Consider the following 25,754-nt stretch of genomic DNA (forward strand, 5'->3'; position numbering starts at 1 on the left):
CTGGGTCTAGGGGAGGCCAGTGGCTGACTCTTTTGGTGACCTTTGGCCTCTGCATTTCCTGTGGGTAGTTGTCTGTTCATGAACAACAGGGAAGTACCATCATTGTGGCACAAAGCACAGAGGGCATCATGGCATCCTAGGGCGGAATCGACTTTTAGTCCAACTCTCTCTCTCCACTTATATTATGAGTTATGGGGGCTGCGTATCCCTACATCTATGGTTACATAATTGCAATTAGATGCTCGGCAATTGCCTTACATTTGTCACTGTTTGCATCCTTCTGGAATCCATGTGATGCCTCGATTTAGGACTGCAACAACTTACAAATGTAATTCTGGCTTCAATTGCAGTCTTAAGTTGAGGATTACTGTTACTGATAATGGGACTTCACATTAGAGAGATTCTGTACTGAAATACATTCACTGCCCTAATATATATAGAGAGACAGTTCTTCTTTCCTCAGGAACGGACTTGGTAGTAGCAAATATATTCTATTTTAAATTTCCAAATATACACTAGGAACAAAATAAAAATAAAAATAGACACCCAGTTTAAAGTAACCAGTTTCCCAATTTGTACAAAATCAGATACAATGAAATATGAAAGCACACGCTTCACGGAAACTGAACAATTTCTGACTTCCTTTTAAATCCAATTTTGCATTTTTGGTTCTAAAATATCCATTGTATCATATCGCTATAGTTTTTATTCTTCCTGTAATGGGAGAATTCAAAATATTGGAAACAGGATTAGGTAGACATAGGACAAGTAGTCATTAGGCTTCATTTAAAGTTCATTTAGTGACTGTTGAAAGTTACAATGGCACTGAAAATAGGAACTTATGACCACTTTTCAAACTTGTATCAATCCCTTGATCATGTAATCAAATTGAGATGTTTGGCAATTGGTTCATACTTATGACCACTGCTGTCTCCCAAGTTCATATAAAGCCCTTCATAGCATAGGACCAGATTATCTCCGAGACCGCCTTCTGCCGCACGAATCCCAGCGACCGGTGAGATCCCACAGAGTTGGCCTCCTTAGGATCCCGTTAACCAAACCATGTCGGCTGGTGGGACCTAGGGGAACCCTCTAGAATCAGCTCCCCCCAGAGATTCTCACTGCCTCCACCCTCCTTGCCTTCCAAAAGAGCTTAAAAACTCATCTTTGCCGCCAGGCTTGGGACATTTACATCTTCCCCCTGATCAATGAATGTTTCAAGTATGAGTGTTGAATAATTGGTTTGATAGGTTTTACTTTCTTTTAATAGAATTTAATGGTTGTTTTTAATGTAGTATTAATAGGATTTATATGATTGTTCTCGTTTTTGTAAATGCTGTGAGCTGCCTCGAGTCCTCGGAGAGGGGCGGCATACAAATCCAATTAAATAAATAAATAAATAAATCTGATCATCTACTGCAACCGTTTGAAAAGCAAAATCAATGCTGAAGCCAAATTCATTTAACGACCATGTTAATAACTTATCACATACAGTTAACAACAATGGCCAAAAAAAGGTAGTAAAATGTGTCAAAACTCACTTAACAAATGTCTCACTTAACAGCTGAAAGTTTGGGATCAATCCTGGTCATAAGTCGAGAACCATCTTTATAGCCCATGGACCAGCACTGACCAATCCGGTTTTGTGACATTATTGTAATGGCACCAGCGAGTGGCTACCGGTTCTTGTGAACTAGTCCGAAGTGGGAGAAACCCAGTTGGCGATAAAATACCAAGGCAAAACAAGACAAGGCAACAGGAAGAAATGGTTACACCGGATATTTCTATTTGGGAGCAAATGTTATTTATTTAGCCTGCTCTGTGTCATATACCATATATACTCGAGTATAAGCCGAGTTTTTCAGCCCAAAAAATGGGCTGAAAAACACAACCTCGGGTTATACTCGGGTCATTGACAAAGTCACCACACGAGGGCGCCATTGCTTCAGCCAGAGCGAGGAGGCACCAGCTTTTGTCCCCTCTGGTGAGGTCGTGTGTGTGTGTGTGTGTGTGCGTTTGTGCATGCCCCCTCTCCCCCCCACCGTGAAAAAAGCCAGCTACCTCTTGCTGAAACCCAGTGGCTTTTTTTTTTTACTCCCTGTGTGTATTTGTCAACAGGTTTACAGTAACTATTCCTTGCTCTCTCTGCATTGCCCTTAGTTGGATTAAAAAGGCCCCCTGCTGTCAGATTCTCCTCCCCCTCCTTTGAAAGGATTTAAACTGTTTAAAAAATGGTATTTTGTGGTAGTTGCTGTCCTTGCTTGGATAGGATCTAATAATGTGTTGTGAGGCAGAGCTAGACAGGAATTCTTTTTCTATCTGTCTATCTTTCTATCTATCTATTTTTCTATCTATCTATCTATCTATCTATCTATCTGTATCTATTTCTATCTATCTATCTATCTATTTTTCTATCTGTCTGTCTGCCTGTCTATCTATCTTTCTATCTATATCTATCTGTCTGTCTGTCTGTCTATCTTTCTATCTATATCTATATGTCTGTCTGTCTATCTATCTATCTATTTTTCTATCTTTCTATCTATCTATTTTTCTATCTATCTATTTTTCTTTCTATCTATCTATCTATCTATCTATCTATCTATCTGTATCTATTTCTATCTATCTATCTATCTATCTATCTATCTATCTATCTATTTTTCTATCTGTCTGTCTGTCTGTCTATCTTTCTATCTATATCTATCTGTCTGTCTGTCTGTCTGTCTGTCTATCTATCTATCTATCTATCTATCTATCTATCTGTATCTATTTCTATCTATCTATCTATCTATCTATTTTTCTTTCTTTCTATCTATCTATTTTTCTATTTATCTATTTTTCTATCTATCTATCTATCTATCTATTTATCTATCTGTATCTATTTCTATCTATCTATCTATCTATTTTTCTATCTTTCTATCTATCTATCCTTCTATCTATCTATTTTTCTATCTATCTATTTTTCTATCTGTCTGTCTGTCTATCTATCTGTAGCTATTTCTATCTATCTAGTTTTCTATCTTTCTATCTATCTATTTTTCTATCTATCTATTTTTCTATCTATCTATCTATCTATCTGTATCTATTTCTATCTATCTATCTATTTTTCTATCTGTCTGTCTGTCTATCTATCTTTCTATCTATATCTATCTGTCTGTCTGTCTATCTATCTATCTATCTATCTATCTGTATCTATTTCTATCTATCTATCTATCTATCTATTTTTCTATCTGTCTGTCTGTCTATCTATCTTTCTATCTATCTATCTGTATCTATTTCTATCTATCTATCTATCTATCTATTTTTCTGTCTGTCTGTCTATCTATCTTTCTATCTACTATCTATCTATCTATCTATCTATCTATCTATCTATCTATCTATCTATCTATCTATTTGGTTTTCTATGCTGATAACCTCACAGCAGCTAATGCTGAAGCTCTTCTTTGGATACACTTATTTATTTGTTTGTTTGTTTGTTTGTTTATTTAATTGGATTTGTATGCCATCCCTCTCCAAGGACTCAGGGTGGCTCACAGCATATATAAAAACAGAACAATAATGTAAATCCAATTAATGATGAGAAGGAATCCAGTTTTGAAGGATTTTAACTCTTAGGTTTTAGCTTTGTTGCTGATCGAGCTACTTTTTTTACTTTTTAATTTATTGTTAATATTGTTAATTTGTTTACCCTCTTTTAAATTTACAGAGCTAGTTTACTGGTTTTCTTTAAAATAAATATTCTAAAACATGTCTCAATTAATGTAATTTTATTGTTTTCCATTTTTATAAGTTACCAGTAGCCACTGCATTTTCTAACCTCGGCTTATACTCGGGTCAATACGTTTTCCCAGTTTTTGTGGCAAAAATTGGTGGCTCGGCTTATACTCGGGTCGGCTTATACTCGAGTATATACGGGTACATTTATTTATTTAGACTGGTCTATATCATATACATGGCATATACATAGACATTCAAATTTTTTAAGGTTCACCTGTAGCATGACACGATACTAGATTATAGTTAGACCAGCTGGACATGCAAATCTAGATTCTCAATACAAAGTTATGGGCTTTCTTAACTTAATTTTGATTTTTCATATTATATGGGCTTAGTAGTCAAAATCTTTTCAAAACCAGTTTCTGTGAAAATTTGATGGGCTTAAAAGACCATACATTTAAAGACCATACATTTCATTAGGGATTTAACATAGATTTGGCTGCTCCATCTTATTCTTACTAATTGAAAGTTCTAGGTTCATACAGAGGGACCCAGGTGCTCAGTGAGGAGTTCAGAACTTTTTTGGACAGGCATTTAAACTAGGTAAAGGGGACAGAGATGTAACTGACGTGGATGATTTCTGTCCCGGATCAATGATGATAAATCAGTTGCTTGAAGTTTATGAAAAGAGAGCTGTAAATAAAATAGATGTAGTTGCTGATGATAAGGGGAAAACTAATAATGATAATAATGTTCTTAGGGTAATGTGCACGAATGCTCGAAGCTTGAGCAACAAGCTCTGTGAGTTAATGGCCATAATTAGTGTTGGGCGAACCGAAATCGCAAAGTTCGGGTTCGTACCAAACTTTGCGAAATTCGGTATGCCGAACCCAAACCCGAACTTTTCCAAAGGTTCGGCAAAAGTTTGGGTTCGGGAGCATGCCGAGAAACGCCGTCGCCTGGCTGTCACCTTCCGAAACAGCAGGGGCGCTTCTCGCCATTCTCCCGAATGCCAAGTCCGGAAGCTCGGCAAAAGTTTGGGTTCAGGTTCAGGAGAATGCCAAGAAGCGCCACTGGCCAGCTGTCACCTTCCCAGAAGAGCCGGGGAGCTGTCGGCCAGTCAGGAGGTGCAAACGGAGGTGGGGAATCCCAATAGGGGATTCCAGGGGTGGAGGTTTGACGTCACGGAGACATCCTTCCTGGAGTCCCCGTTTCGGCCGCCCAGGAAGGACGTCTCCGTGACGTCAAAGCTCCGCCCCTGGAATCTCCTATTGGGATTTCCCACCTCCGTTTGCGCCTCTTGACCGGCCGACAGCTACCCGGCTCTTCTGGGCAGGTGAAAAATATTCTAGTCTGTGCAGTCAAAGCAATCCTGTAGCTTTAGCTTTGCCCCTTCAATCCAAGTCCTCACTGATTTAATTGTTGGTTTTGTGGCTTTAAATCTTTGTAAGCAGATAGAAAATGCATCATGCAATGATCAGAGTGGCTCACAGCTGCTCTTGGTTTTTAATGGAAATTGGGTTCTGGAAGGCTGACACCTAGAGTTAAAACCTAATGGTTGTCTGTAGTTTACTAAGCATATCTCTCCTCCATGCAGCAGCCACATTGATTCTGTTGTAGTTCCACCCTTTGATTTTCTGTTAATTGTTCTTTCTGACCTCTTTAGCCATTCATTTCCTCCTTGTCCCTGAAAACCCCCTCTAAATCCTCCTCACCTACCTCTTTCACAAAAACCTCCATCACTGCACTATTTTGATGAGAGACTTGAGCAAGAACCCAATTCTTCTCTCCTTCTGTTTGGTCCTTTCTGAACTTTTATTTCTATTACTCTTTTCATCCTGTACATCAATGACCTCTGCGATAATATCTCAAGCAACTGTGTGCTTTTTGCCGACGATGTGAAACTTTTCAACACCACTGACAACACACTCACTCTCCAAAAAGACCTCGACTTTGTCTCAGATTGGTCTAACACCTGGCAACTTCAAATATCAACCAACAAGTGCTCTACCCTCCACATCGGCAAAAAGAATCCAAACCACATATATGAACTGAATAAAGAAATTCTCTCAGCCAACCCACACTCAGTAAAAGACCTTGGAATACTAATAACAAATGACCTAAGTACTAAAGCCCACTGCAACAATATCGCCAAAAAGGCTTCCAGAGTTGTTAACCTGATCCTACGTAGCTTCTGCTCTGGCAATCTCTCACTACTGACTAGAGCCTACAAAACCTATGCCAGACCCATTCTCGAATACAGCTCATCTGTCTGGAACCCACACCACATCTCAAACATCAACACTCTCGAAAACGTCCAAAGGTATTTCACCAGAAGAGCTCTTCACTCCTCCACTCGAAACAGAATACTCTACGAAAATAGACTAACTATCCTGGATCTTGAAAGCTTAGAACTGCGGCGCCTAAAACACAATTTAAGTATTGCCCACAAGATCATATGCTGCAACGTCCTTCCGGTCAACGACTACTTCAGCTTCAACAGCAACAACACAAGAGCACACAACAGATTCAAACTTAATATTAACCGCTCCAAACTTGACTGTAAAAAATATGACTTTAACAATCGAGTTGTCGAAGCATGGAACTCATTGCCGGACTCAGTGGTGTCAGCCCCCAGCCCCCAACATTTCTCCCTAAGACTCTCCACGATTGACCTCTCCAGGTTCCTAAGAGGCCAGTAAGGGGCGTACATAAGTGCACTGATGTGCCTATCGTCCCCTGTCCAATTGTCTTTCCTTATCTCATATATCATATATTTTCTCTCCATTCCTTCTACTTCTCTTCTTTCTTACTTTCTATCTTTATTTATATTACTTAATGTCTATTCTAGTTCATATGTATTGTATATTGGACAAAGAATAAATAAATAAATAAATATTAGCATGTTTAATAAGCTATGTCTAGTAATTCTGAGACTGGGCACAGCAGGAGGCAAGTCTAACATCAGTGAACCTTTATAAAAAGGAATTAAACTATTTTTGGGCAGTTAGGTTTTTGATAGAGCTGCATACGTGCAGAGAAACTGATCCTTGTGAGAGACTTCTTTTGAAGTTGCCTGCAAGAATGAATCAAACAGCCTATCTAACCTCTAAAATGGAATATAATAAATTGCAACCTTCAGGAACCAGATCAAATACTAGAACCCGCTATTTCAAGCCACTTACACATTGCCACATCACAGCTGTTTAATTGCAATTTTATTTGTGTAAACAAATGTACAATTGCCTCTCACTTATTAAAAACCTAGATCTCTATAGTAATTAAAATTCTTAAGTTATACAGTTGAGTATTTGGCTAGTAGTCAACATAAAGTACACTTACAACTATATAATATTAAAAGAATCATGCATAATATGGAAGTGGCTAATAATTACTTTTAAAAGGTCAATCCATTTACTAATTTCTCTCATTTTCTAAGAGCCCAGCCACGTAAGTCTTGTCCAAGGAATGCATCGGAAGACCCCAGTTCTCAATATTATTATTATTATTATTATTTTTCAAATAATGTTTATTGGTTATATACAAATATATACAAAAGAAACAATACAAAACAGTGTTGACAGGACAAGGTGTTCATATCATAAGCATCTGTTCATTGTTTCCAATAGGGTCGAACAAACCACATTCAACAATAACATTGAACATAAAACAGCCCCTCCCCCCCCCCGCTGCCAATCTGCAGCTATATTTGTTTTTATTTTCCCGGCTATTCTGTCAGCGAAATCGTATTTCTTAAAGTTTGCTTAATCGTTAGTCTAAAACTTCCTTTTCTAAATGATGTATTTAATATTATGATTGTTATAGTTATAATTGATTTCGATCCTAAAAAAGAAAAAAAAAGTCAGCGAGCAAGCAAATAAATTGTTTTGTTTTGTTTTTCTCCTTCTCTCCTTTTATTCTTGATCTTTTTATAATTTGTTTTATTGTGTTTTGTTTCTGTTCCCTTCCATAGCTCTCTCCCTTTCATTGATCCAGTTATAGAACTTGTCCCATGTGGATATATTTTTTGTTTCCTTGTTGTCTTTCAGTTTTTGTGTTAAGGAGTCATACTCGGCGCAATCAAATATTTTTTTAATCAGGTCTCTGTCTGATGGTACCTCTTCCCTTTTCCAGTTTTGAGCTATTGATATTCTACTTGCTATTATAATGTGTTGGATTATATAGTAAACTGTTTTCTTTATTTTCATGTCTATTATTCCTAATAAAAAGATCTCTGGTTTGAATGAGAGATTGGTTTCCGTGATTTCGAATATCCAGGACCTTATTTTGCTCCATAATTTTTTTATTTTTGGGCAGCTCCACCAGATATGGAAGAAAGTTCCAGAGGGATTTGAACATCTCCAACAGTTTGGTCTAGTTTTGGGGAAAATCTGTGCTAGTCTTGATGGTGACATATGCCACCTATAGAACATTTTTATAGTGTTTTCTTTGTATGCTGCTGACTTAGTGATTTTGTAGTTCTTATTCCAAATTGTCTCCCATTGGTCTATGTGGATATTGTAGCCAAAGTTTCTTGCTCAGCTGGTCATTGGATCTTTTGATATTTCAGTTTCCACTTCATAATTTATTAAGTAGCTATATATTCTTGTTATAAAATTTTTTCCCTTCCTAATATTAGTTTATCAAGGGGTGTGTCCTGTGCCAATATTCCTTCGTTTTTGATGTTTTTTTGCCATTTTGAAAATATTAGCCTGTATGGCCAGCAGTCCAAAGTTATGTTCTGTTCTGTTAGCTCTTCCTTTGTTTTTATATTTCCTTCTATATTTAGTAAGTGGTTGTAAGTTATCATGTTTTTTAATTCTGTTCTCAATATTATTAATAGGAAGAATTGATATATGTTATTTGTTTCATAAATTATTAAGAGTAAAGAACTAATATACGTTATTGTGTTTTATGGATTCCTCTGCTGAATATTCAGCAGGACAATAGGGTCCCTCTACCCATGGCTGACAAGTGTATTTAGCTATATATTCCATGACTTCAAACAGAGCCTTCCTGGCCTTGTTAATTTTCTCTGTGGTCTCTTTCCTGAAGCCACTGGGAAGATCCTGGAAGGATGTGGCAGTAGAGAGGACAGCTTGTAGCTCTGTTAAATCACACTGAGCCTGTTGGACTTTTTGTCCCAGGCATTCTGGGAGTTGAAGTCTACATGTCATAGAAGAGCCAACTTTGCCTACCCCTGATCTATGGGATTATCTGAAGGGAGGGAGGGGGTGGGGAGAGAGATTGACAGACGGACATAGGGCAACTGAATATTCTTGTTTATGCATGGAGACACCATTGTTGATTGCCGTTCCCTTGATTTCAGCCATGCAGTACATGCCAGGTGGCAGAATTCAAATCTCCTCCCTCTTTTCTTCCCAAGCAATTTTCTGTATGTTGTGTATGTTCTATAAAGGATCTTTGACCCAGCTCTTCATCTCAGCCTTTTCATACATCCTGAGAAACACACCAACTCTCTTCTGGCTCTGGGAATAATTTTTGCATAAATATATAGTTTGTTTAATAATGTTGCAAGATCCAATTTCCGTGAACCACTGGAGATAAAGATTTAGTCCAGTGTTGGCGAAACTTTTTTGATCCGGGTGCCAAAAGGATGCGCTTGCAGATGATAGGGCGCGTGTGTGTACCCACACCTGTAACGCAATGCTCTCCCCTCCACACCCGCATGCACACAACCCCCCCTGCGTTGCCCTTCCAGACATGCGGACAGGCCTCACTGAAGCCTCCGGACTTCCAATAGGCTTTTAGGGACTTTTTTTGCCCTTGCCCAGGGTTCAGAAAAGCCTCCTGAAGCCTGGAGATGGCAAAAAAACAGGCCAGGAGGCTTTGTTCCAGTTTTTGCTGGAGCAAAATGGCTTCAGGAGGTTTTCCTGAACTCTGGGGAGAGCAAAAACGGCCATAAAGAAGGCACGAATCCCAGCGGCCAATTAGGTCCCACAGGGGTGGCCTTCTCCAGGTCCCATTGACCAAACAATGTCGGCTGGCAGGACCCAGGGGAAGAGCCTTCTCTGTGGTGGCCCCGGCCCTCTGGAATCAACTCCCTCTAGAGATTCGACCAGCCCTCACTCTCCTCGCCTTCCATAAAATGTTGAAGACCCACTTTTGTCGCCAGGTGTGGGGATAATTACCACCTTTACCCCTCTTTTTAATTATGTTTTTGCCCTTACTGTATGATAGAGTAGGTTGAATGTGTGTGATTGCATAGTTAGGGATTTTATTATGTTATTAATACTTGCTTAAATTGATTTAAATTTTATTATTGGATTGGTAATGTATTGTACTACTGTTATGCTGTGAGCCGCCTCGAGTCTTCGGAGGGGGTGGCAGACAAATCTGATAAAGTATAAACTATAAATATCAGCGGACCAGTGGGCCCGAGCTGACAGAGGGCAATGCCTCACGTGCCGTCAGAAATGGCTTCGCATGCCACCACATGTGCCATAGGTTCGCCATCCCTGATTTAATCTGTTTAATAATGAATAATAATTACCAAATAAATCATAATTGTCTAGGTTTACCCAGTATGCCTAGCCACAAACCATGGTCAAGGCAGAATCTTCACTGAGCAATGGCCATTCCCTATTTTTTTAGTATCTTCAAAAGATGAATCATTCTCATGCTGAGATACCTCTGTCTGATTGGCTCCATTGCTCTGATCCTGCTTAGGTTCTCCTTTGTACCATTCCTTCCACATTTGGTACATTTTTTCGTGACCTCTGTGAACTTTGTAGTCCAATTCCTCCTTGGTATATTGTAGCTACAAAAAAGCAAAAAAAAAAAAAGGGAAAAGGGAAAGAAAAAAATCATGCACTCAAGCCTAGTGTTCTGCGTTTGGCATCATAACTACAGTTTTGGCTCAAAGGCCAGAGCTATACATTCCCTACTCTTATCATCAGCTGGGAAGCAGAGCTGGGGTGTCCGCAAGCGCGCACGCGCCGCCCGCCATTGCCAGCTCCGCTTCCAAGCTGGGAAGCGGAGCTGGGGGTATCCCGCGCGCGTGCCGCCCGCCCGCCCACGCCGTTGCTCCCGCCGCCGCTGTCTTACCGGGGCAAGAGGGGGAAGACCCAGGGAAGCCTCTGCCCGGCGGGGAAACTCCACCATCTACGCATGCGTGGAAGGGCATGCATGCGCAGATGGTGGAGTTTACTTCCGGGTTGAAAACTCGCGATATAGCGTTTCGCAATACTCGAGATCGCGAAACTCGAGGGATCACTGTATATAGGAATAGAATATATAGAGTATATAGAATATAGGAATAGAATATATACATACATATATATATATATATATATATATATATATATATATATATATATATATGACACAAAATGTAACCCTTCCCTGGTACAGAGCTGAAGGGATTGGATACTGTAGCCTAGAGGATAATTCTCTGCCTTACAAGGCAAAGGTTGCAGGTTCAAGTCCCAGTGGGTATAGCTAGCTGATGAGGCCAAAATAAGGCCGAAATAGATCTATCCTAGTCTCCCTTAATTTTCAAATTCAGCTTAAACATGTGACACATACAGATAGAATTGTCGGCTATCAATAAAATTAACTGCCTTGGAAATGGCCCTGGGTTGGGCCGAGAGGCAAAAAAGGAGCTGTGATGTTCCTTCAATATACCAGGGTGATTCGACACAAAATGTAACCCTTCCCTGGTACAGAACTGAAGGGATTGGATACTGTAGCCTAGAGGATAATTCTCTGCCTTACAAGGCAAAGTTGCAGGTTCAAGTCCCAGTGGGTATGGCTAGCTGATGAGGCCAAAATAAGGCCGAAATAGATCTATCCTAGTCTCCCTTAATTTTCAAATTCAGCTTAAACATGTGACACATACAGATAGAATTGTCGACTATCAATAAAATTAACTGCCTTGGAAATGGCCCTGGGTTGGGCCGAGAGGCAAAAAACGAGCTGTGATGTTCCTTCAATATACCAGGGTGATTCGACACAAAATGTAACCCTTCCCTGGTACAGAGCTGAAGGGATTGGATACTGTAGCCTAGAGGATAATTCTCTGCCTTACAAGGCAAAGGTTGCAGGTTCAAGTCTCAGTGGGTATGGCTAGCTGATGAGGCCAAAATAAGGCCGAAATAGATCTATCCTAGTCTCCCTTAATTTTCAAATTCAGCTTAAACATGTGACATATCTATATCTATACATATACATATAGGAATATAATATATCAATGAAAGAATAGAAGAAGAGATATAGGAGATATAGGAGAGCAATAGGATAGGGACGGAAGGCACTCTCGTGCACTTGTACTCGCCCCTTGCTGACCTCTTAGGAATCTGGATAGGTCAACCGTAGATAATCTAAGGGTAAAGTGTTGGGGGTTTGGGGATGACACTATGGAGTCCGGTAATGAGTTCCACGCTTCGACAACTCGGTTACTGAAGTCATATTTTTTACAGTCAAGTTTGGAGCGGTTAATATTAAGTTTAAATCTGTTGTGTGCTCTTGTGTTGTTGATACAAAATACATTATTTTGACTTTTTTCTGAACCATTCTTTCCTAGTCATTCTATGCTTCTGTAATACTTTTTTTTTCTTTTTATATGATCTCTTATTGAATTGTAATAGTTTTCTTTAAAAAAAAAGAAAATATTTCCCCCCAACAGACAAAATAAAAAAGAACCAGTGCACAATCAGCTGGGCATTTTTTCTTCATTATATAATTGCTGTAGCCTTTCACATTAGCATTAATAAACAAGGCTCATTTTGGCCTGGGAACCTCAGAGGGCATTGCTAGTGATCTTCTAACATGACCAAAGTAGTTGTAGTGAATATTTGTGTATGCGTGGGGGGGGGGGGACGTTACTATTGGACAGAGGATTAAAGGAACAAATTGGAACTTCAAGCTTTGCAGATGTTTAAAGCATCCACCTCACCTTTTAAAATTCCTCCAGTGAGAGAAAATACTTAAATCTTTTTCAGCTTTGGATATTCCATTCCTCAAGCCCCATAAATGACCACCCCCCCAAAAAAAATGGCATATGTCCACTCATATTCCAGAGATACATGGATTTTCATCTGTCCTGGGGTCAGAGATTTACTTAAGTCCCTTAGAATTGAATTTTTCTTTACAGTAGTGAACTGCCCTAAAGCAGTCTCAACTTGGTATCTTGCAAGTATCTTACACCACATCTCTCATCCTCTCCCAGACACGGCCAGAGTAGAAAAGCTGGAAAACTATTTTTGGAAGAGTGCTTCAAAAGTTTCTACCAATGCTTCTGCCTATTCCTCGAATAGAAATCAGACCATTAAAATGTACTAAGGTTGTGTGAAGAGTTCCAAGCAAGCAATTATTCTGGAGTTATATTAACAAGCAATATTGAACAACACTGCTTTCTAATCAAAAAGTCACCAGCCTGAATTTGCCATTAATCCTTCCAGGTGAGTATTATGCACTCACTTAAGATCAGAGCATACAAGGCACTGCACTACATTGTTGCATGACTTGAACCAAAATGGCCATGCCAAATGGAGATTATACTGTATAATTACAATCCAGCACATCTGGAAAGCATCAAATTGGGGAACGTAGCAGAATTTTATTTATTAATGAAAAGGTTGAATCCACATGAAGTCAAGCAGGAAGAACCTATGCACAAAAGATGAGCAGATTTGCTATAATACACGAAAATGTTGATGTTTTCCCCCCGTTCTGAATCTGATTAATGGATAACGTAGGTCTGTGTTTCTCAACCTTGGAAACTTTGACTTGATTCTCTGGATTTCAATTTCTACAATTCTTAGCAAAGGCCATCCTATCTGGAAGAAATCATATAGAACTGTGATGTCAAACCTTTTTTCCCTTTGGTGCCGAAAGTGCTATTGCACCTATGTGAGTGTCCACATCCATAATTCAATGCCTGGAGAGTTCAGAAATTGCCTTCCCTGCCCCTCTGGAGGCTCTCTGGAGGCCCATTTCCCAACTTCTTGTGGGCCCGGTAGGCCTGTTTGTCACCCTCCCCAGGTTCCAGATTCTTCCCCGGAGCCTGGGGAGGGCAATTTTGCCCTACCCGATTCCCCTCCGAAGCCCTCCGGAAGCCAAAAATGTCCTCCCAGAGCCTCTGTATGAGGCAAAAATCAGCTGGCCGATGTGTGCCTGTGTGCTAGAGGTGAGCTAGGGTAAGGGCTCGTGTGCCACCTGTGCCATATGTTCACCATCACTGGTATAGAATGTTTGAAATGAGATAATACAGCTTTTATCCCTGACATGAGCGACAGAGGAAATATTTTTTTAAAAAAACTCTGTAAAATTGGTAGCTGTTTAGATGTTCTTTAAGAATTATTACTTCAGTAGCTTTTGTATTATGTACATTTGTATGTTTGTGTGTTTGTGTATGATCTCAGTAAAATTGAGCAGAACAGCAAACTAGATGTGTTTGGAAATATACTTTTTTCCATCTGTTTGCCAGAGATTTAACAATTGCTACTAATCCATTTGAACACTTTTAATTAATCAATTTTTCTAGTTTTTTATTACAATGTTTATAAACTCTTAGTTCTCTTTGTAATTCGTAGAACTATTTTTTTTAATGGTAATTTCATTTAAGATTACAATTTAGCCATTACAGGATACAACACCCCTCCCTCCTTAGTTTGGATACATCCATCACGAAAGCCATGTGACGAAGTCCTCCAATCTGCTGGGTCTCCGCAAGGCTCGCTCCGACCTGCGCAGTTCAGTTGCGTCCTCGCTACCGACGGTGGAGGTCAGCTCGCTGTTGCTCCCCCAGCGCAGCTGGTGCCTGGTTTGGGCTCCGGCCTGCTGATTCGGCCTGGCAGGCCCAACGCTGACTTCGGAGGAGGAAGATGGTTCGGCGTCGCTGGAGGATTCTCTCTGACCCGATAAGTCCATTTGAATGTCTATTAAATCGGGTTGCGTGTTAAGGTCTGTTGAAATGGGAGAGTCTGTGTCAGCGGTTTGCTCCAGGGAGTTTTCCATGCGTTTCCGTAGGTGGTCAATGTGCCGCTTCCACATTCGACCATCCTCCAGTTTTACAATATATGTTTTAGGAGCAATTTGTTTAACAATAATTCCCTTCATCCAGATTACACCCCCATCAAAATTTTTTACAAACACATTTTGTCCCAAATATATTTGTCTTTCAGGGTTTACATACATTGGGTTATTTGTACAAAACCTTGGGTGTAACCTATCCAGTGGGGACCTTAGTTTCCTTCCCATTAGTAACTCAGCAGGGCTTACGTGCGTGTGAGAGTTTGGGGTAATGTGCTGGGTTAACAAGAACTGGTCCAAATTCTGTTGTACATCTCCAGGGCCTGACCTGCGCAATGCTTCCTTAGCCACGCGAACGTAGCGTTCTGCCAAACCATTAGCCCAGGGCAAGTAAGGCGAGATGAGTGCATGTCTGACTCCTAGATTATCTAAGAACAATTCAAACTGCCTGGCCGTTAATTGTGGCCCATTGTCAGACACTAGGATATCAGGGCAACCATGGGTAGCAAACAGCCTGCACAGCACCTTGATGGTGGCACTTGTGGTTATGTTGTTCATTGCTATGATTTCCACCCATTTGGAAAATGCATCAACTACTATTAAGAAGTATTGTGACCCCACTGGCCCTGCAAAATCAATATGGACCCTGGACCATGGCCCCGCAGGTTGCTCCCACTCTGCTGGAGTTGTTTTGGGGAGGTTAGGTCGTGATTCTTGGCATGGATCACATTTGGCTACCCAGTTTTCAATATCAGCATCCAAACCTGGCCACCATAAGTGCCCTCTAGCTAGGCCCTTCATCATGACAATCCCAGGATGGCCCACATGTAACATTTTGAGTACCTTTACCCTTAGGCTTTTAGGAATGATCACTCTATCCCCCCACAACAGACAACCTTTTACATATGACAATTCTAGTCTTTTGGTTTTAAAGTCACACAATTCAGGTTTCACAGAGTCATTTTGCCATCCCTTAAGTACACAGTTTACCACCTGTTTTAGGATTGGATCTTGCTGCGTGTGTGCAGCCACCTCCCTTGCATTAGTTAGTGGGTTGTCTTCGAGTTCTATCATTAAGACATCAGCAGATGGGGCAGGGTCCTCCACTAACTCTGCCATGGGGCACCTACTGAGACCATCTGCGTGGTTGATGGTTTTACCCCCTTTATGGATGAGCTCGTACTGGTATCCTGAGAGGAAAAGGGCCCATCTGATTAATCTTGGGGACATAAATGGAGGAGTAGGCTTGTTGGGGGCTAAAAGACCTAGTAAGGGCTTGTGGTCGGTAACCAATTCAAAACTTCTCCCAAAAAGGTAATTATGAAACTTCTTCACCCCTGCCACTAAAGCTAGAGCCTCCTTATCTAGTTGGCTATAATTTCTTTCAGTATTGGTCATCGTTCTGGAAAAGAAAGCAATTGGGGCCTCTGTATTATTAGGCAAAACGTGAGCCAAGACTCCTCCCACGCCGTAATGGGAAGCGTCGCACGTAAACCTGATGGGTAGCGAAGTACTATACTGGACTACCACACTTTTAGAAGTTAATAATTGTTTAATTTGTACAAAGGCTTCGTGTTCAGTTCTCCCCCATGTCCAAGGGGTTTCTTTCTGGAGTAAGCGGTGTAGAGGCTCTGCTGCTGTTGCCTTCTGTTTTAAAAAAATGGAGTAAAAGTTAAGAAGGCCTAAAAAAGCTTGCAATTCAGCCTTATTTTGTGGCTCTGGGGCTTCTCTAATGGCTCTCAGTTTCTCAGTCGTGGGGTGGATACTTTCCTTATTGATTTTATAACCTAGGAATTCTAGACTGTTGGTTCCCCAGACGCATTTATCAGGCTTAATTCTTAACCCTTTGTCCTGAAGTCTCTGAAGTACTTCCCTTATTCTTTTGTTGAGCTGTTCTTGGTTTTCCCCTGCAATTAAGATGTCATCAAAATAGGGAATGGCCCCCTTTATCCCAGATAACAAACGTTCCATTATGCTTTGAAATATCCCTGGGGCTATGCTTACTCCAAACTGTAATCTGGTACACTTAAAGGCACCCCTGTGGGTCACAATTGTTTGCGCGTTTGCTGTCGGTTCATCGACAGGTAACTGTTGATAAGCTTGCGCGAGATCGATCTTTGCAAACCTTTTTCCTTCCCCCAGGGAGTGCAGGAGTTGTTGTACCACCGGAATGGGGTAAGGGTGATGTTGGAGGGCTTTATTTAGCGTAGATTTATAGTCAGCGCAAACCCTTAAGGAGCCATCTGGTTTTAGAGGCGTGACTATGGGTGTTTCCCATGGCCCCTGCTCCACAGGAACTAAAATGCCTTGGCTTATGAGCTTATCCAGCTGCAGGTCAAGTTTGGGGAGGAGCGGGAGGGGTACCCTGCGAGGTTTGAGCCAGACAGGCGGGACCTTGGGGTCAATAGAAAACGAGATAGGGGGCCCTTTATACAATCCCAAGGTGGGGCTAAACACTTCAGGGAACTCCTGTAAAAAGTCAGGCATGCTATCAGAGTTAACAGTACAAATACCAGAAATTTCAATTCCCAAAGGTTCCATCCAAGCCAACCCCAGGAGAGAGTGCTTAGCCCCTGTAACAACAATCATAGGCAGGGTACATTTAACATTCTTAAACACGATAGGTACATTCACTTTGCCCAGAACAGAGATTATCCCCCCTTGAAAATCTCTAATTACCAATGAGGTTTGCAATAGTTCAGATTTAGATAGGCTAGGCATGTACAATTTAAGCTTTTCCCACGGCATAATGGTGTATTTAGACCCCGTGTCAAGCTCCATAGAACATGGCTTGTTGTTTAGTAGTAGTGAAACTACAATCTTGCCCCCATTTTTTGTTGCTGTGTTATTCACGGAAAATTGAGTGTTACCTCTTGAGTAGTCACGGTTAGTGGTTGAGTAGTTCTTTCTGCCCGAAAAACGGAAAGGTCGGTTTTCCCGCGGTTGAGGTGTTTGATTCTGGGGTCGTTGATGGCGCGGAGTGGAGAAGGTTTCCTCCGGTGCAGATGCTCTGCAGGCTTCGGCGATGTGGCCGCGTCGGTTGCAGCGGCGGCATATGGCGTCCCAGAAGGGGCAACGTTGGCGCTGATGGTTTCCTCGGCAGCCGGCGCAGGGGGCGGCGGGGTGAGGAAATCTGTGTTGTCTCGGCTGGTCTTGCAGCAGGAAACAGCTGTCTTCGTTGCGAGCTGGTGGGCTGAGGTCGTCTGGGTCCTCGGCGCGGGAAAACGTGGAGTCTATCTTGGCGATGACTTCTCGCCTTTCGTGTTCCTTCAGCTCTTTAGCAGCGGCGTCGGTGACCTCTGCGGTTTGTGCTAGCTTAATCACTGTTTGTAGGGTCGGTTCGTCTTCGGTGAGGAGTTTGTTCCTGACCGAGGCGTTTCTCATGCCGAAGACTAAGGCATCGGTGAGGCGAGCTTCCGGGTTGTCAAACTTGCATTTCGCAAGCACCGTTCGAAGTCACGTTGCAAATTGGTTGATTGATTCCGCTTCGCGCTGAGCCATTCTGGAGAACTGGTGCCGGAAAACCATGGCTGGTTTTGTTGGCTTGAAATGGCTCGCGAGCTTGGCTTGCAGGACGTCCCAAGCGACGGATCTTGCTGGCAGCGGGTCGGTGAGAGTCTGGGCGAGGGCGCGGATTTCTGGACCGCAGTAGTTTAGGAAGATGGCCCGTCTCCGATCGGCGTCGGCGTCCCGTATTCCTGCTGCCTCGAGGAAGATCTCGAAGTTGGCTAAGTAGTCGTCCCAGGAAGTCTTCTCGGGATCGAAGAACTCAGGAGCCCGGCCGATTTGGAGGTTGTTCATGTTGCATGCGTGGTTTCTTTCGTCCGTCATCGCCAGTGAAATAAACCCAGAGACAGGGTTAGGTGAGAACGGTACCTTTATTTCAGCTCAGAAAAGGTAAGTGACTTTCAGCGAGTACTGTCTGCTCTACCTGGGAGAAACCGCTCCTTTTATACATTTGCGGTTCCCGCCAAAGCAAGAGCAGCCGCGTCTGAGCCAATCAGGAGCGACTTCCTGGTTCTAGCTCAGACAGCGCTTCAACAAAGGAACAAACTATTTACAGAGATACAAGGTAGCCATTACAGGATACAACACAAACCAAATTGATTAGCATGTTCTAGGAATACTGAGCAATGGGTCAGGGTAAGAAATGAAACAAAGATTCCCAAGAAAAAACTTTTATTTATGAAAATACCCGCAAAGCCAGTCAAATGGTTTATAAATCTGGAACTCAATTACCCTGCTAATATGAGTAATGATGCTGCTGAACCTAGGGAGCGCATGTCAAATATGGCATGTTTTGGGTAACACACTAGTGTTTACAAACGCCTAACAACTATTCTCAAAAGCACATGCTGTTCTCATGCAATTATGTGACATCTTGGGAGCTGCATGAGAATGGGGGTATGTGTGCGTTGCCATGCAGCCTCTGGAGGTTGTGCGAGGGGGCCACGCTCTTGCACAACCTCTGGAGGCTCTAAAAATCAGGCAAGTATCAGCTAGTTTTCAGATGCCACAGAACCTACACAAAAAAAGAATGTGAGGCCTCGTGTGACCTGGAGCTGCCTCAGAGACCTGTCAACAGAAAAAACACCACCTGAAGGTAAATGACATGGCAGATTCTGAGGAATCGCACAATTGTTTGATACTTTTCAAAATATGTAAAAAATTATTTCTCATGTGTTTTTGTGTGACACACACACGTAAGAGTCCCCCTCTGAGGGAGATAGGCAATTCAGAAATGTGAATAAATAAAATAAAAACGTTAACTGTTTTCCAAAATGTTGACATGCCAAGCCCAAACGTTTTACCCTCACATAGACCCTACTAAACATAAGGGGCTGTTTTACATTTTTTAGAGAATGTAAAAGAGAGAAAGAGAATTTGTGGTCTTCTAAGTGTTGCTGAATTACAGTGCCCTGCATCCTTCACATTCCCTGTCCTAAGGACGTTGGGAGTTTGAAATTCAATGAAATGTAAAATGTCACATGTTGGTTACATGAATCTACACAGATAGATATGATATTTATATTTCTTTACTTACTTATTTACTTACTTATTCCAAAACGGAGTCAGAGCTGCTAACACGTAAGATAAATACAACAATAGTAAAATAGGGAAATAGAACAATCAGATTAAAATCAATAATATAATAAAACAGTATCCTAAAAGAACCATGCATACACTGCAGTCAATCTAATATTATGGAAGGTCAAGTGATTACCAAGTGATTGCAAGATACACACGAAAGGGGAGAATTTTGTTAATCAGTAATAGAAGATTCTCTCCCCTCTCCCGCCTCTCTCAATTAATAAAGATCAGAAACTATATTGCAAACAAAGACCAGGCACTATTCAAAGATGTCTCCGTGGTCATGTGGCCGGCATGACTAAACACCAGAGGCACACCGTTACCTTCCCACGAAAAGTGGTTCCGCGTTCGGCTTCGGGAGACAGCTGGGAAGCCGCGCGGCTGTTTTAAAAGGTGACAGCCGGGCTGGGGGGGCTTCCCAGCAACCTCCGAACCGAACCCGGGATTCAGAAAAATTTTGCCTCTTCTTACGAACTTTGTTCGAGTTACGAACCGGCGTTCGGGAGGCTTCTGGGAAGCCCCGCCGCCCGGCTGTCACCTTTTAAAACAGCCGCGCGGCTTCCCAGCAGTCTCCGAACGCCGGTTCGTAACTCGAAAAAAGTTCGTAAGAAGAGGCAAAATTTTTCTGAACCCCGGGTTCGGTTCGGGAGGTTGCTGGGAAGCCCCCCAGCCCGGCTGTCACTTTTTAAAACAGCCGCGCGGCTTCCCAGCTGTCTCCCGAAGCCGAACGCGGAAGTTCGGCTTTGGCGTTCGGCTTCAGGAGACAGCTGGGAAGCCGCGCGGTTGTTTTAAAAGGTGACAGCCGGCCTGGGGGGCTTCCCAGCACCCCCCCCGAACGCCGAACCCAGGTTCGGGGGGTGCTGGGAAGCCCCCCAGGCCGGCTGTCACTTTTTAAAACAGCCGCGCGGCTTCCCAGGAGTCGCCGAAAGCCGTTTTTTTTGCCGGGGGGGGGGTTCGTTGCACGGATTAATTGACTTTACATTGTTTCCTATGGGAAACAATGTTTCGTCTTACGAACCTTTCGTCTTACAAACATCCTCTTTGCACCAATTAAGTTCGTATCATGAGGTATTACTGTATTTGATTCCATACATTTAGCTTACTGTAATGTGATTTGTTTGCTTTGGGCTGATCTTTATTCTTGCACTTTTGCCAACTAGCTGTGTTTGTACAAATTATTCAGATTTTGATTATTATTATTTACAAGTCAATAGCTCGGGTATTTTCGACAAAAGACTTAGCAAATGTTTTAATCCTGATTCTACAGTTATCAGCATAACTTTCTTTCAAAGTAATCAGAAATTGTTGCCATTTCTGAGAATTACAGGTAGGCCTCAACTTACCACAATTGAACCCAACATTTATGTTGTTAAATGAGAAATTTGTCATAAATTTACAGTGACCATATCTGTCCTTTATTAAAAAGGGCAATCTTTTACTTTTTTAAAAAAAAACCTGTCCTTTAGATTTTTTAAAAAATTAATCCTTATTTTGGGTTTTGCTATTTCATTTTTGTTCATACTACAGAGTTATAAACACAAAGAATTAAATGTTTGTATTCTTATGAACCTCTTTCAGATTTATCCCTTTTGGGGATTATACTTTATTTTTTTCCAAGGGGGGGAGCATGCAAGACCGGCGGCAATGGAGCGAGACTATGCGCTCCATTGCTGCTGCCGGAATAGCGTTTCCACCCATTCTGGGTCCTGCCCATCCCTACGTAGCGGTCTCCTGGAGTTCCGCATTCCCAGAAGGCTTTTCACAGCCACCTACCAACTCACCTCTGGAGGTGCCTGGAACTGGTTCTTTGTCATTCCGTTTGAAGAAATCATATAGAACTGTGATGTCAAACCTTTTTTCCCTTTGGTGCCGAAAGTGCTATTGCACCTATGTGAGTGTCCACATCCATAATTCAATGCCTGGAGAGTTCAGAAATTGCCTTCCCTGCCCCCCTGGAGGCTCTCTGGAGGCCCATTTCCCAACTTCTTGTGGGCCCGGTAGGCCTGTTTGTCACCCTCCCCAGGTTCCAGATTCTTCCCCGGAGCCTGGGGAGGGCAATTTTGCCCTACCCGATTCCCCTCCGAAGCCCTCCGGAAGCCAAAAATGTCCTCCCAGAGCCTCTGTATGAGGCAAAAATCAGCTGGCCGATGTGTGCCTGTGTGCTAGAGGTGAGCTAGGGTAAGGGCTTGTGTGCCACCTGTGCCATATGTTCACCATCACTGGTATAGAATGTTTGAAATGAGATAATACAGCTTTTATCCCTGACATGAGCGACAGAGGAAATATTTTTTTTAAAAAACTCTGTAAAATTGGTAGCTGTTTAGATGTTCTTTAAGAATTATTACTTCAGTAGCTTTTGTATTATGTACATTTGTATGTTTGTGTGTTTGTGTATGATCTCAGTAAAATTGAGCAGAACAGCAAACTAGATGTGTTTGGAAATATACTTTTTTCCATCTGTTTCCCAATCAGATATTTAACAATTGCTACTAATCCATTTGAACACTTTTAATTAATCAATTTTTTCTAGTTTTTTATTACAATGTTTATAAACTCTTAGTTCTCTTTGTAATTCGTAGAACTATTTTTTTTAATGGTAATTTCATTTAAGATTACAATTTACAACAAAGCAACAGTTTACAAAGTAGTGTATCTGTAGAGGAAGAAACTCTTAAAGTTAATTTCTAGGTTCATTGTTCAAAATATTTTTGGTATGTGCAATGTTAAAATATTTTGCTTCATTCTATATTTATAATTTGAGTGTGAGTGATTTTTTATAATTGTAATATTTCATCTATTTTCCTTTAATGCTCAAATTTTAGGCTTTTTTATTTTTTTATTTTTTAAATAATTCAAAATTATATTTTCCTACAAGAATGGGTCTTTATAATTAACTCCAAAATGTTATTTCAAATTTATCTGAACCCATAGCCATTTGAAACTTTTTAAAATAAAAAATTTAATTTCTCTTTTGCTATTTATTCCTTAATTTTTGTCCTTAATAACTTCCTTTGGTAAGGATTGAAGGAAACTCCTTGACTTCTATAAAACATATTGATTCAAAGATTCCTAACAACTGAAAAACTCTTAACAGGGACTTTTCAAAAGTGATTAAATAGAAAGTACATATTGTTTCAAATGTGCTGACTCTGGTTTGATCAAGATGGTAATTCCCTCATCTCCCTGAGCTCTAAACTCGCAAATAATTGGAGTGGCCAACTGTTCAAGACCAGCAGTGGAGACCAGCAGGACTTTCATCTTCCTTTTGTAAGTGGCTTGTTTATTGTTTTCTGTACTTATGTTATTCTTATTTAAGTAGTAAGTGCACAAAATCATTACCTTTTTATATACAGTAATACCTCATGATACGAACTTAATTGGTGCAAGGAGGAGGTTCCTAAGACGAAAGGTTCGTAAGACGAAACATTGTTTCCCATAGGAAACAATGTAAAGTCAATTAATCCGTGCAACCAAAAAAAACCCTGCAAAAAAACGGCTTTCCGCGACTGTTTTAAATGGTAGTTTGCTCTCCATGTGTCCCCAACCTTTCACGGAGGGTTTTCCACCTCTCCTCTTCCCAGTTTGCTCTCCATGTGTCCCCAACCTTTCACGGAGGGTTTTCCACCTCTCCTCTTCCCAGTTTGCTCTCCATGTGTCCCCAACCTTTCACGGAGGGTTTTCCACCTCTCCTCTTCCCAGTTTGCTCTCCATGTGTCCCCAACCTTTCACGGAGGGTTTTCCACCTCTCCTCTTCCCAGTTTGCTCTCCATGTGTCCCCAACCTTTCACGGAGGGTTTTCCACCTCTCCTCTTCCCAGTTTGCTCTCCATGTGTCCCCAACCTTTCACGGAGGGTTTTCCACCTCTCCTCTTCCCAGTTTGCTCTCCATGTGTCCCCAACCTTTCACGGAGGGTTTTCCACCTCTCCTCTTCCCAGTTTGCTCTCCATGTGTCCTCAACCTTTCACGGAGGGTTTTCCACCTCTCCTCTTCCCAGTTTGCTCTCCATGTGTCCTCAACCTTTCACGGAAAGGTTGAGGACACATGGAGAGCAAACTGGGAAGAGGAGAGGTGGAAAACCCTCCGTTAAAGGTTTGGGACACATGGAGAGCAAACTGGGAAGAGGAGATGTGGAAAACCCTCCGTGAAAGGTTGAGGACACATGGAGAGCAAACTGGGAAGAGGAGAGGTAGAAAACCCTCCGTGAAAGGTTTGGGACACATGGAGAGCAAACTGGGAAGAGGAGAGGTGGAAAACCCTCCGTGAAAGGTTGAGGACACATGGAGAGCAAACTGGTAAGAGGAGAGGTGGAAAACCCTCCGTGAAAGGTTGAGGACACATGGAGAGCAAACTGGGAAGAGGAGAGGTGGAAAACCCTCCGTGAAAGGTTGAGGACACATGGAGAGCAAACTGGGAAGAGGAGAGGTGGAAAACCCTCCGTGAAAGGTTTGGGACACATGGAGAGCAAACTGGGAAGAGGAGAGGTGGAAAACCCTCCGTGAAAGGTTGAGGACACATGGAGAGCAAACTGGGAAGAGGAGAGGTGGAAAACCCTCCGTGAAAGGTTGAGGACACATGGAGAGCAAACTGGGAAGAGGAGAGGTGGAAAACCCTCCGTGAAAGGTTGAGGACACATGGAGAGCAAACTGGGAAGAGGAGAGGTGGAAAACCCTCCGTGAAAGGTTGAGGACACATGGAGAGCAAACCGCTTTCGGAGACTGCTGGGCAGTTGCTCGGCTGTTTTAAATGGTGACAGCCGGGCTGGGGAGCTTCCCAGCAACCTCCCGAAGCCAACCCGGAAGTTCGGATTTGGCGTTCGTAACATGAAAAAAGTTCGTAAGAAGAGGCAAATTTTTTCTGAACCCCGGGTTCGTATCTCGAGTTGTTCGTAAGACGAGGGGTTCATATCTTGAGGTACCACTGTATATCTGTGGAACCTCGTGGGATGGCCCAGGCAGGTCTGAAGACAATATAGGGCTCGGTTCCTGTTTGATAATTGGTGACTCCAACTCTTCAGAGAAGTCCCCCATTTCCCTTGAAGCAGAAATTATCTCTAAGCTTTTAGGTTACATAAACATTGTCGTGTGTTTTCCCACAAAATCCCACCATTCCCAGGGTTTAAGGAGAAGGGGGAGGTGGTCACCTGGGGGCAGAAGAGCGAGGAGTCCTGAGAAGGTCTTCTTCTTCGCTTGTACAGCAAAAAATAACCTGTACTCTTTTCCAAATTCTCTATGAAGAAAAATAGACATGGCAGAAGACTTGGGAAGCATGAAATTCTCCCCTACTGCCAGATTCTTCGCATTTGAGATAGCCACACTTACCCTGCACCACTTTCTTTCTGCCATCGTGAAAGGTGGTAATCTATTCAAAAGAGAACTCCTCAGCCAAAGGAAGCCTAAAAGGCCATTAACTTGGTTTAGACAAGGTTACAATCGCTCCCATTAAAAATCAAATTGCCCCCCTGTGGGGTGTGGGCCCCCCATGATGATGCGGTTAAAAAGTTAATAAAAAATTAATTTTTTATTGTTCTGAGTGCTCCTCTGGACTACCTAGGTTTGATTTGCCTCTGGGGACCCCACTTGGTAATCAATCACATGACTTGCCACGCCCACCCTGTCAGATGACCTTCAAACCATTCCCATCCGGTCACATGACATCTGATCACATGGCTGGCAAGCCACTATGGTAGGTAAGGCACTCCCATCCGGTAGCATGAGCTTTAAGCCAGTCCCAAGTCACATGATAATCAATCCACTCCCACCTGGTCACATGGCCAGCAAGCCACTCCTACCAGTCACATGACCATCAAGCCCCACCCACAAAATAAGCCAGTAAAAATTTTGGCTGCCCTATATTGGTGGTGTCCCACCATGCCCAGGGTTTAAGGAGAAGGGGGGAGGTGGTACCTGGGAGCAGAAGAACGAGGAGTCCTGGGAAGGTCTTCTTCTTCACTTGCA

The 25,754-nt window shown here is 42.1% G+C and overlaps 1 pseudogene; it reads right to left on the minus strand.

Moving 5' to 3' along the window:
- Positions 1-25,754, minus strand: part of LOC139159540 (perilipin-3-like) — a 252,743-nt pseudogene that overhangs the window by 44,318 nt on the left and 182,671 nt on the right.

The sequence above is a fragment of the Erythrolamprus reginae genome, chromosome 2 (genome assembly GCF_031021105.1).
Source record: "Erythrolamprus reginae isolate rEryReg1 chromosome 2, rEryReg1.hap1, whole genome shotgun sequence".
Lineage (NCBI taxonomy): Eukaryota > Metazoa > Chordata > Lepidosauria > Squamata > Dipsadidae > Erythrolamprus > Erythrolamprus reginae.